The sequence below is a fragment of the Pyxicephalus adspersus genome, chromosome 4 (genome assembly GCF_032062135.1).
Source record: "Pyxicephalus adspersus chromosome 4, UCB_Pads_2.0, whole genome shotgun sequence".
In the NCBI taxonomy this organism is placed as follows: domain Eukaryota; kingdom Metazoa; phylum Chordata; class Amphibia; order Anura; family Pyxicephalidae; genus Pyxicephalus; species Pyxicephalus adspersus.
The window spans coordinates 129,369,921-129,387,724 of NC_092861.1; positions in this window are offsets into that span (position 1 = coordinate 129,369,921).

Consider the following 17,804-nt stretch of genomic DNA (forward strand, 5'->3'; position numbering starts at 1 on the left):
ACTCTGACCAATTTATCACATGCTTCTAAATGACCTTTTACCTTGCATGGGGTAAAGCAGATCATATTAAGGTCACCCCTTCTATATACCTTTCCTTCACCCCAGCTATTCACCTTTTGCCTCATTTCTTGCGTTATATCTGGGCAGTGAGTTAAAGAACAGCTAAACTGGATTATCAGAATTATCAGCACCTGCACTGCATTGAGGTTATTCGCATGCTGCATGAATCATGTACAGATTGAAATAATACAGGAATGAGATCAGACAAAATGTATTTCTTAGATGTGAATGTTTCTTCCCCGTCCAAGCACAGGAAGTAACAAAGTATTCAGCTACATCAGAAAAAGAGGAAAGCGAACAATTGCAACAGATTAGGATGTCTGTTAGATGAGAATCTCATGAATCATCATTATATCATAAATTATATTCATATGGAGCCTAATAGTAGTATTAATATCAAATAGTTAACCTTTTGCTGTGCACAGTCTGTTCCCTATTATTTCTACATTAGGGACATTTGCATTTTAGCATAGAACTATAGACAACAATGTGACAGATTACAGCTGCCATTGTGGCGGTTTACCTGTAAAATATGACAAGAAAGTATCTGCAGAACCTTTATTAGCTGCCGCATTGAGACTCAAACGTTTGCAGATGTCAAATAGTTTCCACCTGCGCCAGGAATAAATGTTGAATATTTAATATAAAGCGCAATGGCTGAGGTTGAAAAGGTTCTTAAAGCCCAAGAGGACACAGGGAAATATGTTAGAAAATGTGGGTTTGACAGTGCTTTAGTGTTGGGTTTAAAGGACAACTCTGAGCAAACTTTTCCTTCAAAGCCAGTGAGGAGTTTTTAGTTTAGCTATTGCTGTCATGAGATGCCACGTGTCAGCTAAAAGTTTATATCATGCTTGCAGTGGAGGTGAATGTATGGAAGCTAAAGGGACGTAGCCAGTGGGGTTATTAGAAGATGGCAGCACATTCAAATTAAAGTCTGCCCACTGAAGGGGGGGGGGTTGAGTACAAAAACACTGGTTTTAAAGTCAAGCTCATGAAAATATAAACCCCTTTTGCATTTTGTTTAATGCACCTTGCTTCTGGCCCAACTTTCATCCCTAAACTAGCCCTGGTTTCACTAATTCTTTGATACTGCCTCTGGGGATATGAAACACTCGTTCGGGAACTTTCAATAGGAATCTTTCAAGTGCAGAACAAAATATCTTAATTCACAGATTGGGCACTTCAATTAGTTCTACTCTTTCCAACTGCTACACCTTGAGCTATCTAACAGTCATCAATGGAATCCCATGGATGGGCTCCACCACTTTTATATTTCTGGATTATGGGGGGGGGGGGGGCTAATTAACTCATTTTTTATGACCCCTAAACGTTTTTAGGACACACAGAAAGGCTACTCTAACACTTTCTTCTGCAAATAGACCTTCTCCGCCCAGCAAATGATAGAAATACTTCCTCCAGTGATAAACAAAGCTTCTTTTTTCTATACCATAGTTGGATAAATGAAGCCAAACTTTGTAAGGACTTTTGTTCACCTTGCAATGTGATCTAGTGGATGAGGAAAACATTAATATAAGGGGAATGGAAAAAAATGAATTTTTACTTGCACATGATTAGGTATTCATATTGAATACAGCTTAATTGTATTAACTAACATTCACTTTGCAAAGTGAATACATTATCTACAAAGTTAACTGCTTCTAGTTCACGTTCCATTTGGTTACAATGCATATCGTTAAAACACAACCTTGCAGTTCCCGTTTTCATGTCAATATACATTGTAGTGCTGTACCATGCAAACACACTTCATTGAGTGTCATAACCAAGATAGTTGCAGATTGCTTACTTAGGATTGGTGTTGCCCTGCAACTTTGTCTTTAATGGGAAAACTTTGCTTAAACCACCAATAAATTATTTTATTTTAATGCACTGACTTAAAGATAAATATAAAAAAAACCACAAATGGACACAGCTCTGTGACCATTATTACATCATTAATAAATGTATTTTTTTAATGCAAGCATTGTACATACTTGAATTTAAACTGATATTACAGTCCCTGAAAAGCTGGCCTGTAAAAAGCATATAAGAGTATAAGGAGACAATCACTTTGTGTACTGACAACAAGGTGAATGCTGATAGGAGGAGATAGTGTGAGGAGCTCATCACTGTGCTGCTTCTCTTTTCATTGTCCAGGCTAGGGGAGGTCCTGGGCTCAGAGGAAGCAGGTTTGGATGATGCTGGCCATCTGCATGAGCAAATCCAGCAACATATAAAAGGTGAAGATCTTTGGATTGAGGGTAAATATTGCAGCAGATGCTGGTTTTGTTATTTCAGCTTTTAATTGGCTACTTGCCTTGTTAATTATATCTCCAATTCTGATTAAATAGTGCATGGTAGCATTGTTGTTTAAACCGAAACTAAACCAAAAATAAAAAAAACACACTTACCCTTAATCCCACAGGTCAATCCATCCAGAGGTTTCCTCAATTGGGTTCCGCATCATCCCGGTATCCTCCTACAGCCCAGTGCGGAGGAAGCGCAGGGCGCCGCCATCTTTAGACTTCTTCCTTCTTCACCTGATCTCTAGATCGAGTGACGTAAATGGGGGAAAAAAGAGTGCCAATCTCACTGCAGCCAGGAGCCTCTCGGGATCCGTGATTTAGGTATTTTGGTAGGCTCTGCGCACCCATTCTGTCTTTGTCGCCATGGCGATCAGGACAGACGGTAGATATTACCCTTTTTTTTTCAAGGGTGTTGCATTTTTTTAAAAAAGGCACCTTTTATATAAAAGGGGTGTCCACCCCTTTTATATAAAAAAAACAACGTTTTTGAGTTTAGGTCCAGTATGAGTTTCTGGTGTCAGCTAAAAAGGTTTCTGGGTGCTATGGGGTACTGCACTTTGGGCAATAAATGGCTTCTTCTTACTGACTAATTGATTTTCTTTATTTTTATTTGCTATTCTGTAGCAGGAAGGAAAAGTCAGGAAAAAATTATATTATTTCACATTAGCATTAGCACAATTAAATTCCCAGCCAAAGGGATGACCACACATTTGCTATATATAAATACCTATACATTTTTCCTCCTAACATGATATTTTCCTAGACTGTTCTATGTCTGAAGAATGCATTCTACCAGACTACAAAGTCATCAAAAATATGGTGACAAATGTAACACTTAACTGAACACTCGGCGGTCAAACTCTGCTGTTAATGAGTAGGAAATGGAAAGAACCTGGATCAAAGTGAACTTTCTGTAAAGCTTCTTGCTATTATAATATACATTACACTCTTTATAACTATAACAAACATTACTTAAATCTCTTGACTTGAACTTTCCACCAGAAACACAGAGCACCGTCGTAGATTTTCCAATGTAAATATTCAGTTAAATTATTATATATCAGGGGACTATTTTTATGATATTTTATTGTTGTAGTTGATGCCAGTAGGAAAACCTATCAACATTTTTTTCATCAATCTTTCAGGACCCACAGGTATGATCTTAGCAGATTTAATTTCCATGGCTAGAATTGTCTACCCTTTTAGTTTATCTATTGGGCTTTCAATAATAAATGTATCTAGAGAAGGAACACTTCCTTATCTGCTCTTACAATGGAAGAACTCCACTGGTGGTGGGGGAATTTTTCTCCTCAGTGTATAAAAAAAGGTGTACTAGAAAACCACAACCCAGACAAAATCAAACTGAGTAGACCTACAGAAATATATAAACTGGTAATATATATATATATATATATATATATATATATATAAAAATGCTTCAGAACATACATGAGGCCCTGTGTTTGAGCTTGTATTCCTGGGAAGTACTTGTGGACTTCACATATTTTCAACTGTGATTTCTCATTTTTCATAGTACTAATTGTTCAATAACACTTACATAACAAGTACATATTGCTCTACCAGCCTTGAACAAGACAGTGAAAGGAGAAGCAGCAGACTGACATTCTCCTTTCATCTGTCATTCTGCTATTAATAGAACATTCTTTGTTAGCTTATGAGTACTACTGCACAATTGATTGCTCCTCACCCTCCAGATCTGAACTCTGGTGTACAGGAGTGAATGATATAAGGGTAAATTCAGGTAATTATTTTGCTTGCATTTAAAGAATATTTTTTTGATGTATTATTTATTAGAGAGCTGCATTTATCAGTGTCTTTTAGATCTCCTGGAGTTCTGCTTTAAATGTATAATTTATTCACAATGTATAATTGAAATCACAAATAAAAGCAACAAAGTATACTAACCTGATAATGAGTAGACATTACTATTTACTCTATTGTGGGCTACTATTTACTCTATTGTGGGCACTCCGTACCTTGTCATAAATTGAAGTTCTTTTTGTGCTCCTTCCCCTCTTTGTAGGGAGCTTTTGTGTGATTCTAGGACACACAGGCTGGATTATCACATCACACCTAGGGCTTTACTTATGAAACAAGGAATCTGACATTTACTCAAACATTCCCTGGTTAGATTCTTCCAGTTCCATGTGTTTCAATAGCAGTATTTGATTCCCACAAGGGAACGTTTGAGGGAATGTCAGATTACCTGCATCTTAGAAATAAACAAATAAAATAAAACAATCGGATGAGAATCGGAATTGGAGGAGCTGGGTGACTGTTGTAAGGGCCGAAACAATACTGAACCATATGGCTCGTACTGACTTCACTCTGTGCCTCCCTTGTTTTTCCATCTCTTGTACAGTTTGTAAATTTAGTGCAATTTAAAGCCAAAAATTGTCATTCAGAATATAAGAATTTATTAGAATATTATTTTTTTTTATTATTAATAAAACATAAAAATTGCAAATAATATTAAAATTTTTCTGTGGACCACTGGTTGGCGACCACTGCTCTATGTATTTATTACCAGAGATGCCACCTTACCAGTCTAGAGCTGGTCCCAGTTGAAAAATACTAATTCAATAAAATGCAGGAATCATCTGCAAAATGGCTGCCTTCATTCATGTGTAACAGATTTACTTTAGAACAAATGTGGTTGTTAATCCTCTACACCAGTGTATCCAAGACTTTGGCCATCATTTTTAACACATTATTATGAATGATTACCGAAAGTGGAATTGAGTGTTTTGGAGAACTTAGATTACAGGTCAAATCCACAAGAGGGTTTTGATTTATTTAACAACTGGAAAAGAAAAAGAAAAAAAAAGATCAGAGAACCACAATGAACATTCGTGTATGTTTTTTATTATTCCTGCCTTCCGTAATTACATTTATTGTTTCCAATCAGAAATGACAGTTGGCCTTTGTTTCTGTATCGTATTGTTTGCATCATCCAAAAATAACATTTTGAAACCCTACTGACACATACTTTAAACAAGCAGGGTTGCTAAAGAACCAAACAGCAAAGCAGAATGGTTGAGAACATTAAGTGTAACACTCTGGCAGCCGTCTTGCGGAGTATCACGAATCTGTGTGCATTTTTGTCCGTTACATTTTCTTGTAAATCAGAAATGATGGATGATGCCCCAAATGGTAATAATTTACAATTCTTTGTTTTGGTTGTTTGGATGAAAAGTACATTTTCATTAGTTATTGGGAATGCTCCATTGGTCTAAGAGCAAAGGATTGCATTACTTTAAATATATGTGTGTTTAAGGGATTAAACGTGCAGAATAGGTAGGGGAGGGCTGGTAAGGGGTGGGGGCTGAGAAGGAGCAGTATAAGGAAGGTAAATGCTGTGCTTAGTTCAGCAATGAAAATTTATGTGTAGAGATGTGGTGGAGCAAAACAGTGGGCCACAATTGTTAAGACCACTGAATCGTAATCTAGCCATACACCGGTCAGTGTGGACTTTGTGCATAATCAGGTAAACATTGATATCTGCTTGATAGTCATCATTTACCTGGATTAGTGCTGCGCAGCACAGGTTATCAATCCGATTTTAGCAGAAATCTGAATACTAATTGGACGTAGTGGACAGGCACGTTATGGACACCCATTCTTACACTCAAATATAATGAGGATGCTGGTATACAGTAGTTACATATTCTTGGCAGCTGTGATAGGGTGTCCCATGGCTTAGTTGGGTAATTATTAAATGGGGTGTATGTAGTGCCTAGGCTGAGGCATTTTGTCTATTAAGGGCTCCAGGGAACTGTGTGGTAGTTCTGCCAGACAAATAAAAGAACTATGAAAAGCCAGGGCTATGGTCCCAGAGCCTGGAAAGGAAGAGTTGGGGGAGCCTTGGCCACCTGGTCCACGTCTGGGTCCACACCTGGATCTGGTGAGAATCAGGAGCGCAGTACTGGGAGCTCAGTGGTTATCCTATCCCTTTGTTCATCACTCCTAGATTTGAAAAAAACTCAGATTATACTGTGTATGGTAACAATTCACATTGAAATGTTAAGTAAATCTAAACCCGTAATGGTTAATATTTTGTTTGGTAAAGCACTGTGTATTATAAACTATTACATATTCGTTCACAATACACTGCTTTCATCTTTTTTCTTCCTTTGAAGTTTAACTCTATTCTCGTTGGAAAACAAGCAATTCCCTTTTAGATGTTTCAAGGATTTTAACAAACTTAATTTCCTTTTCTTACCTTTTTCTGTTTTGAAGATAAAGCTGTTAGCTTTGGGACTTTCAGTGGTTTACTGAGAAAAGTTGCTTTGCACTATCTATAGCTTTTTAGAAGAAATTATTTCTTAGGAGAAGGTGGGATACTTGAGTTAATCATTCAACCGAACACACAAGCAGGCAATGACATATGATGATACTTTTTTACTCTGTATCAAATATCCTATTGTACAAGCTGAGGTGTATCCGTGGCCTGGGGCACTGGACAATGGAAAGAGAATATTAGTGTGGCAAACATAGGACACTACAACAATTAAGAGGCACTCCTTCCAGATTCAGGAGGAAAGCCTGGAAGCATTTTCTTTGGCTCTGAGCTGTGTTTTCTCCAATGTCCCAATTAGCACTTCATAAATATACACTAGCTGCTATGTAGCCTTTTGTCATATGCAGGAGACCTAGGTAATGTGCCCATTGGTATGTCACAGACCAGTGGTTGCCAACCTTTTTTGTTCCGAGACACAACCCGCCCACCACCCTGAGCCTACGGGAGACATTGTCTGCGGCTATGGCCGATGTGCCCGGGGGGGTTCTCCTTACCCCACTGAGGGGAGCACCGTCTAGAGCCACAGACCACCAAAATTTTCACATGGACCACCGATTGGCGACCACTGTTTTGAAGTAAGCTGCATTGATTGAAGAAACAGAACTCATAGGGAGGTCCTAAGACAAAATGTTGCCTTGTGGGTGTTCCCTATCCAAATATTTATTTAGTTAGCATAGTTACAGTCATTTTGTTGGCATATTAATGTCCATTTATGTATTCACATTTTACATTTAGCTTTTCGTTTGTCAACTTAAAATGACTAAATACCTTTCATATAGCAATCATATACGTAATATTTTTAAACTAAAGTTTTTTTTTTATATATCTACTGCATACAAGTCCTATAATATTTTTATGAAAAAAAAAAGGGAACTGGAGAATGGAAAATAGTAATACATGGAACCTTTCCTTGTTATGAGTGTTATATGTAAATTCTACTACATTTCCTTTCCAAGCTTACACTAATTGGTTTACAAAGGAAGGTTACATATACAAGAGGAAACAGATGTAATTTTCTCTGAAACTTCAAAGTTGTGATAATCCGGCCTCCTGTAATCAGGAATGTCCTCAGAGGGTTATTAGTATTATTTTCAGAGGTGTGAGTTATCACACATACAGGTGATAACTGCATTTCCTAAGGGCAGTACAGATCAGATTTTCCAAAGCAGAATTTCAGCATAGTATCATAGCACCACATACAAGTGAAGAACTCTTGCTTAATAGTGTGTAGTAATTTGACATACAAATATAAGCTTCCTTTAGGTGTAGACCCTGTAATGATAAATAATGGTTAAAGCTAAATTCCTGGAAAACTGCTAAATACACAAATGAATAAAAGCACATATATGGGATTTGTTTTACCTAGCAAAGGATTTGTATTTATGGTTATCCGCAGTATACCCTGGTGGATGATGCTACATACACCAAAGAAATACAGTGGTGTCTGATTTTCCACCCCCAGTTTTCTGATTAGACAACTAAAGAGCAGAAACAGACTGAAAAGCTCATCTCTCTCTTCACTCTGTTTTCCTGCTCCTCTCTTTCCTTGTCTGAGTATTGCTGTAAAAAGATTGTAAGAATTTGATAAAAAGTGAAATTCAGGCACTTACAATAGTTTTATTATGTAAAAAGCTATTGGCTAACAGTGCAATATTGTGTGTTACATACAGTCAAGACAGGGGATGTCCCTTTTGCAATAAAATACATTTACCTGCCTGCTCACATTTTTTTGTATTTACTCTCACCTGTCCTTGCTCCATTGGGAGCGCCATTATCTTCTTCCAGGTGTCAGCTCTTTGGCCATCTTGATTGGTCAGGTCAGGATGATGTTCATTCACTCCCTGCAGCCCAGAAGGATGCCATGATCCCTAGCATGTTCTGGCATCCCTGAGTTGCACATTCTTAGTGTTCTTGTTGCTCAGTGCAATTATAAAAAAGAGCAACTTAAAAGTATCTCTAAATGTCTGATCTTTGATCATACTGAACTTGTACTGGAATAAGGATTTACTATCCAAACACCTTACACTAGATTGGTGCACTAGCAATACTGTGTCTAGAGTGAATAATAATATGGCTATATGCTTAAGTGTAAACAGACTCTTTGCTTTTCTGTCAACCACCTTAACCTGCGTACACAAGTTAGATTTTTGCCGTTGAAAAGGATCTTTCACAATCCTTTCCAATGACAAAAGACTGACAGGTGCATGAACGAGTGCTGTACATTCAGTGCAGTTCTGCTCTATGGAGGGGGGAGATCAAGTGAACGGCACCCTGATGCACTCTCTCCCCTTCATTTCCATTACGATCGTTAGTTGTTCATGGATCCGCCAGGACAGTTTCATGAACAAGGTTGGATGAGAGCCCTACACAGGCCAGATTCTCATCCAGTACTTACATCCAGTAAGTCTCAAGGCAACTTTTCCCTGCTCCTTGTCCTTGATCTTTCTTCTGCTTTTGACACTGTTGATCACCTCCTTCTAATACAAATCATGCGCTCCATTGGAATCAGTGTTCTCTCTTGATTTGCTTCCTATCTGTCTGACCGCTCCTTTCAAGTTTCTTTCAATGGTTATTCCTCCTCTCCCACGCTCTTCCCTGTTGGTGTTCCCCAAGGGTCAGTCCTTGGACCGGTTCTCTTTTCTCTGTACAGCTCCTCTCTCGGTAGTCTCATATCTTCCTTTGGCTTACAGTACCATCTGTATGCTGATGACACTCAAATCTATCTGTCCACCCCTGACCTGTCTCCCTCAGTCCTGGATAAGGTCTCATGCTGCCTGTCAGCCATCTCATCATGGATGTCTGACCGATTTTTGAAACTCAACCTGGAAACAGAACTCATTATCATCCCCCCTCAAATTCCAAATCTCCCCCTGACATATATCCAACTGTTAACAACACTGATATTCGTCCCTCCCCTTCGGCACGTTATCTTGGTGTCTCCTTTGACTCTCATTTACCCCCCATATTCAGAACATTTCCAGGTCCTGTCACTTTCATCTACGCAACATCTCCAAAATCCACCCCTACCTGTCCCGAGACCACCAAACTCTTTGTACATGCTCTTATGATCTCTCGTCTGGACTACTGTAACATCCTTCTGTCTGGTATTCCACTAACCCGACTCTCTCCTCAATCTATTAATCTATTATGAATGCTGCAGCCAGACTCATCCATCCTTCCTTCCGCTCCTCTTCTGCTGCATCTCTTTGTAGTTCTCTACATTGGCTTCCATTTCACCTTAAAATTAAATTCAAGCTGCTGTGCTTTGCCTTCAAATCCCTCCACAGTTATTTTCCTATATACATTTGTGACCTGGTAAAAAAGTACATCACCAGCCGGTTTCTCCGCTCCTCCGATGACCTACTAATGTCTTCCTCACTCATAACCTCATCACACGCACGGATACAAGACTTCTCTAGAGCTGCCCCGACTCTGGAATGGTCTTCCTTGTACGATTTGGCTTGCTCCTACTTTTTGCTCGTTTAAAAGATCACTGAAAACCCACTTTTTTAATTTTGCCTACCCATCTTCTGTCTTTTGAAACCATCACTACTTCCCACCATTACATATCCCCCTCCTATTGTGTGTAAATTCCCCCATTTACTAGATTGTAAGCTCTTCGGGGCAGGGTCCTCTCCTTCTGTATCACTGTATTAGTCTGTCATTTGCAACCCCTATTTAATGTAAAGCGCTGCGTAATATGTAGGCGCTATATAAATCCTGTTTATTAATAATAATAATTTCCCTACAATACATATTTCAAAAAATGTAAGTTCCAGGTTTTCAGCTTTTATGTGCCCCATTGCTATTACGTATAAAGGTGTGTGGTACTTTTCAACCTATGTTTTGAAGCTGGCCTTTATGTTGGTATGATAATGCAGTATCACAATGCCACTAATCAGATCTGGTCTTCTCATCATCTCTGCTCACACTGATCCTTGGCGCTAACCTAGGGACTTCTATTTTCCTGTATTGCATTACACGCTACTACATCCATAAGCAGCCTATTTGCTGATCTTTCAGAATTTGTGTTCCTACTAGAGCTCTATGGATGCGTTGCCAGGAATTTATACCATCATATCATAAATGACTCTCAAAGTTCCTTGGGTGTAAAGTGTTATGGCGGTGAAATGTTACACCATAATATTTATAAAGGCAAGTACCCCAGAAAAGAGTATTAAAACATATTGACATAAAATAAAAGCACTGTTTAAAAGGGAACAATGCCCATGAAAATAGCGAAGGTTTAAAAGGTTAGTAACCTTTTAAAAATTAAAAGCTTTCCGAAGAAGTGTTTTTTTATCCACAAAATATATTGCCACTTCAAGGCCTTGATTCTGAGCCATTTGAGGTTTATTCATTTTCACTTATGACAAAGTCTCTTTAAAGTGCCTATTCTTTTTAATGAGAAATTACTGGCCTAAATAAAAGAATGAAAGTGCTGTATGGCATACCCTAATGCAACCAGTCAAAGTTTCCCCTGGCTGTAGTCAGACCAAGAAGAAAGCAAAACTGTTTGTCTCAGGCAACAATGATTTGACATGTGTACGCAGCCCTACTGACATAATTGTCATTATCATTTGAACCTAGCTCTTATGTTCGGACTGGTGGTGAGGTTGTAGTACACTTACCACTTCTTCACACCACCGATTCATTTCCTTGGGTGAGACACAACCATAGTAGCCCAATGGAGCCCAAATGAATAGGGGCAACATTGAGCAAACTAGTACCACTCACCGCTGCCCCTGTCAAATGTGCAAGCACTGGATCTTTAAAAATCAATGAAGTAATTTCGGCTGTGGGTCAAGCAGTTTGTAGCTCTTTCTTTAAGAAAAGCTCTTTTCTGCTTGGACTATGAATAAATATTGAAGATGGTTGTGCCCGGTGTAAATTTTGTATTCCAAAAAACACCTACAAGGTCTCTGTCATTAAGCCAGCCAAAACTTTTCACTTTGGTTTTGAATAGATTGGAGATAGTTAGAACCTGTCTGTTTTTTACCCATGTCCAGGGCAGGGTTTTGTTACAGAGATTACCCCCGCTTCCTGTCCTGCTGACAATGGTTTCACCACACAGAAAATTAGGGGAAATCTCTAACCGCAAGAGACAGAAATCGAAATGCTTTTATATCTGCAGACTAGAATCCCTCTCAGATTTTTGTGTCTGTGTGCTGCTGTTGCAGATTTTCCCTCACTATCTGTGTAGTGAAACCATTGTCAGCAGGACAGGTAGCAAGAGTAAATCTCTCCAAGGCTCCGCACACATGTGCAATAATTATCGTTGGAAACGAATGACTAACAACCGATCGTCTGATAATTGTTACAAAAAAAGTGAACGACTGGCCAATCCCGGCAGATCGGATTGGATGACCATTCACTATCTATTGTGTGTACGGCCATTCAGTGATTGTGGATTGTTCTGCGGTACACTTTCTCCTTTACATTTCACTTCCTGCATCAAAGGATCGTATCTAGTGTGTTTATATTATTTGTGGATTATATTTGAACCATCCTATCACTACAGCATGTACAGAATTGTGCACAATATGATCGTTCAAAATATTCGTGAATAATCATTGACCGGTAGTAATTAATTCATTTTCTAACAACAATTATTGTGTACGTAGCCTAATGGTGCTTTGGATAGCTTTAAAAAAAGCCTTACAGGAGTTTTGATCCTTCCTCGTTCTATTCAAAACTAGATTTTTTTTTTTTGGCTTGACATACATCTTGAAAAGGACAAAAGGACTGAGAAATCAAGTATGTTAAATGTTTACTTACAGTGTTTTTTTATTTACCTACTTTTATTTTATTTACTAGTGAACTCCAGGAAAAGTCAAATCCCCAAGTTCCCTCATTTTTTGCATGTCATTGCAATTTCCTCTTCTAGAAGTGTCTAATTACTTAATGTTCAGGCCCAGCTTATTTGCCTCATGTTTCCATAGATGACCATGTACTGTAGCTGTTGGGGAGGAGTGAACAGGAATACTATAGAGAAGTGTTTCTCAAGTAGGGTTCTGTGGAACCTTAGGGTCACCCAGAAGTTGCTAGGTGTTCCTTGGGCAATGAGCAATTTGTGACATTTAGGTCAGTTTAATAGATACCAAAGTTAAAAAGGTAAAGAAACACTGCCAAAGAGTGTAACTTGAATGGCAACTCTGTTTCTGCCTGCGCTGGTGACATAACATACAAGTTGGCAGCATCCAGCAGCAGCCTAAAAACTTTCAGATGTCTACACAAGGTAGGCTTTTACATGTTTATTTATGTGTTAAATGTACATACAGTACAATCTTATGGTAAAGGTTTTGTTGAAATGAACAATGTCTCTTGTTATGCTTGTAATCCTTTGATTTAAACACATCCTAAACCGATACGTACATTAGGGAAGACATTAGATATCACGTTGCTTGCTGGTTCTGAGTCAATGACAAAGAATAACTGTTGGACTGGGATTACAGCAAACATTTTCATAAGCAATGGCAGCTCATGCATTTGTCTCATTACAGGTTTGCTTTAAACTAGAACCTGTGAACTTCTACCAAATTATGTCCAAATCAGTTTACAGCACTGAATTGCAGACAAAAAATAAAAAAAATATATGTAATAACATTTTGTGGAAGTTTTACCAAATGGATTTCATTATAAGAAAATTATTAAATAAAATATGTGACTTTTCATACAGATATTTGCTCTAATCCTCCACAGCAAAATTCCTATTGTAAAATGGCAGATTAACTGATTTTGTAGCTGAGGGAAACATCTCAAATATCAGAAAAAGATAAGTCCAAATCCATAAATCAGGGTAATCTCATTCCCTTTCTTTAGGGAGATTTCTTAACTGTCCAGCAATTCAAAGACTAAATAAATCTTGGAGAGAATCAGAGCAGGTCTTCAGAGAGTTCAGTCATGTTTGGTAAGTAGATAAGGCTGTGCAGAGTGAAAGTATATACTCAGTTAAAGAGAAACTAAACTGAAAAGTGCCTATAAAAAAAAATTAAAAAAAAATTACCTTCAATCCTGCAGGGCAGTCCGATTCATCAGGGGGTATCTTGCATCAGGTCCTGCGTCGTCCCGGAGCCGGCGCATTCTGGCCGCCGCCATCTTCTCCTCTTCTTCCTGGTTCTTCATCCTACGTCACCCGACCCATGCGTGAGATTGTGTATTCCACCCAACATTGCAAACTTCAGGAATTTACTAATCTATTTTAGTAATACATGATGGTATAACTCTTTCTTGTGACTCATTTCTGGCAATGTGGAAATCCGCCTGATTTATGTACACGTCAGAGGATTTTCGCCTGATAAAGACAGTCGTGCTCGACTAGAATCTGATGTGTACAGTGGTCATCTACAGTTACATAGTAGGTTAGGTTAAAAAAAGACATAAGTCCATCAAGTTCAACCACTAGTGAAATAAACATATCCCAGATTTAGAACCCCATAAGACATAGTTGGTCCAGAGGAAGGCAAAAAAAAAAAAACCCTGGTACAATTTGCTTCAATAGGAGAAAAAAATTCCTTCCTGATTCAATGAGGCAATCGGATGTTCCCTGGATCAACAGTCACTGGTATTTTTACTTTAAAGCCTTAATACCCAGTTAATATATGTGCTTGTAGAAAAGCATCCAGCTTTTTCTTAAAGCAATCTATAGTAGTTGCTGAAGCTACTTCCTGATGGAGCCGATTCCACATTTTCACAGACCTTACAGTGAAGAATCCCTTCCTTATCCAGAGCTTAAACTTCTTTTCCTCCAGACGCAAAGAGTGCTCTCTTGTTCCTTTTAATGATCTCAAAGTGAATAATGGGGAAGAGAGTTCTCTATATGGACCGTTTATATATTTATACAGGGTGATCATATCCCCCCTTAAACGTCTCTTCTCAAGGGAGAATAGATTCAGTTCAGCTATTCTCTCCCCATAGCTGAGCTCCTCCATTCCTTTTATTAGTTTAGTTGCCCCTCTCTGCACTCTCTCCAATTCGACAATGTCCTTTTTGTGAACTGGTGCCCAATACTGAACTGCATATTCCAGATGTGGTCTTACCAATGCTTTGTACAGGGGCAGGATTATGTCTCCATCTCTGCAGTCTATTCCTCTTACAAGAAATGACTTAGAAATAGCTTTAGATATTGCAGCTTGGCATTGCATTCCGGTAATAAATCCATTTCTGACTCCCCAAATGTATTCCCCCTAGACAGTATGAAGCATGCATGTTGTTAGCTCCCAAGTGCATAATTTTACATTTATCTATATTAAATGTCATTAGCTGACTTAGCTGCCCAATCAAACAGTACATCCAGGTCTGCTTGTAAATTATAGACATCCTGTATGGATTTAATTCCATTGCATAGTTTGGTGTCATCTGCAAATACTGAAATGGTACTTTTAATCCCAACGTCTATATCATTTATAAAGATGTCAAACAGTAAAGGTCCCAACACTGAACCCTGGGGTACACCACTAATAACCTTAGACCATTCAGAGTATGAATCTTTAATTACAACTCTCTGGATGTGGTCTTTAAGCCAGTTCTCTATCCATTTACAGATTGACTTTTCTAAACCCTAACTTGCATATTAACTGTCTGTGGGGTACAGTGTCAAATGCTTTAGCAAAGTCCAAGTACACTATATCAACTGCTATTCCACTGTCTATCTGTTTCCTTACTTCCTCATAAAAAAAGAGTCAATTTGTTTGACAACTTCTGTCTTTCTTGAAGCCATGCTGACTATCACTTATAATAATATTTTCTAGCATAAACTCCTCTATGTGATTCTTTATCAAACTCAATAAGACCTTTCCAACTATGGACGTTAAACTAACGGGTCTGTAGTTACCTGGTAATGACTTTGCTCCCTTTTTGAAGATAGGAACCACATTGGTCTTACGCCAATCTATTGGTACCTTGCAAGTAACTAAAGAGTCTCTAAAAGGTAGAAATAATGGCTTTGAAATAACAGAGCTCAGCTCTTTGAGGACTTGTGGATGTAATCAATCAGGTCCTGGTGCTTTGTCAACCTTAATTTGCATCATTCATGGCATTCAGGGAACGACCACAACAGAAATCCTCTCTGCGTAGAACGGAACAGGATCATTCATCCGTCGGTTTAACACAAAAATTAAACGCATGTATGCAGCCCTAAAGTGGCATTAAAGCTGTTTGACTCACCTATCCATTGCAGGGCCCTGCCATCTTCCTTTCTTCTTAGGAATGATTCCAGCCATCTTGACTACCTGGATGGCGAAAACTCCTGTACAAGCATGCTAGAGTACATTCATGCCCGGCACATGCAAGTGAAGCCAGGGTTTCCCTAGCAACCAAAGCTTACGCTGCACATGCGCAGCTCAGTTTTTTTTTACATTTCACTAGCACCATGAAGCAGGTAAGATGGGTTATTGCCGAATGGACAGTGTCTGTCCCTTTCTACAATAACCACCTGCCTGATCCCTAAAACGGACCTATCACCAGAATTTTTAAAAACTTTTGGGGGGGGGGGGGAGTTAGTAAAAACCACCGTTTTTTTTTTATTTTAAAAAGGAAGCTCCTCCTCTTCTGAGTTCAGAGCCTTCTGGGATACATATGCCACTTATCCCATGAGGCTTCTGGCTGCTCCTTCTGTGCATGCTTGATCTCGGGCATGTGAAGAAAGAACTTTTTCTTCAATGTGGAAAAAAAACAAAAACTCTCACACGTGCTCTTTTCTCCCCATTTACAGCAGGCTACATCGCCACATCTTGCGCCTGCGCAGTGCAAGATCAGGTGACATATGCAGAAGGCCGCAGAAGAGGAAAGAAGATGGCTGCACCGGGGTTTCCTCTGCACCAGGATGAAGGCAGATTTCTGGAGGACACAGGACCAGATCCAGGAAACCTCTAGAAGAATCAATGCATCTGTGGAAGTACACACGTGCAATAATTATTGCTGAACGATTAACGACTGATCGTCCGATAATTGTTAACAAACACAGTGAGCAACTGGCCAACGACGATGATGAACAAGGTTTGTCGCTAGAAATGAACGTCTGTCCCAGCGGATCTGATTGGGCAACGATGGTTTGCTATCTATTGTGTGTACAGTCGTTCAGTGATCGTAGATGTTTTTGTGGTACACTTTGTCCTGTACACGTCACTTCCTGCATTGTTCAATCGTCACATTCGTATCTAGTGTGTGTACATTATTGGTGGATTATATTTGAACAGAATCATGCACTAAACGATTGTTCAAAATAATCGTAATTGTTGATTGGTTGTTAATCGTTCATTTTCTAACGATAATTATTGCACGTGTGTACGTAGCCTTCGGCAGATTTAATTCTCCATTATCTCAAATGAAAAAAGCAGGAGAGAAAGTGTAATCTCATACAGGTAGTGAGGATACAGTGAAGCTACTGATTACTCACACCCATGACTCATGCCCATGATTGAGATGTCTCAAGCTGAAATCTAAACATATCTCAATAAGATAGGGGACCAAAAGAAATGGAGGTAATCCACACTTCCATATGATGGAAGAAAATGTGAATCTTCTGATGTACGTTTCAAAGGTGTCGTAAAAAACAAGGCAAGTTTTGGTATGGCTTTGAGTGCAGTAATTCTTTCACATGAAGCTATAAGCATTTTTTGGTATGAGAACAACTTAAGCATATCAAACTCCCAAAAAAGGAACTAAGCAATACTCGCCTGTCCCTGCTCAGTCACAGGGCGCCACCATCTCCAACCTTCCTGGACATGACCTCCGGTTATTTTAATTTGCCCACCTGGGATGATATAACGTCTGTGCAGGTGAGTAGGAGTTCATTCATTTCCAGCATGAGCAAGGGAAGCCGGGAATACCTGGTGTACTTGGCAACCACAACTTAGCTGCACATACGTAGCTCACCACAATTTGTCAGCTTAAGCAGCAATGAGGCAGGTAGGAATAATAGATATTGTAGAAGAAACATTGCCTGTCCCTTTCTGCAATCACCTGCTTGAGTCGATAAAGTTCAAAGTGGGCCTTTACGTCCTTGCTGTCCCACTATATCTCTCCTGCCATAGTTATTTGAAGGGGCCAATACCTACAATGATCTGATCAATGTAGTTGGTAAATATTATTTGTTGTAGTATTGTGTTGTGTTTAGTATA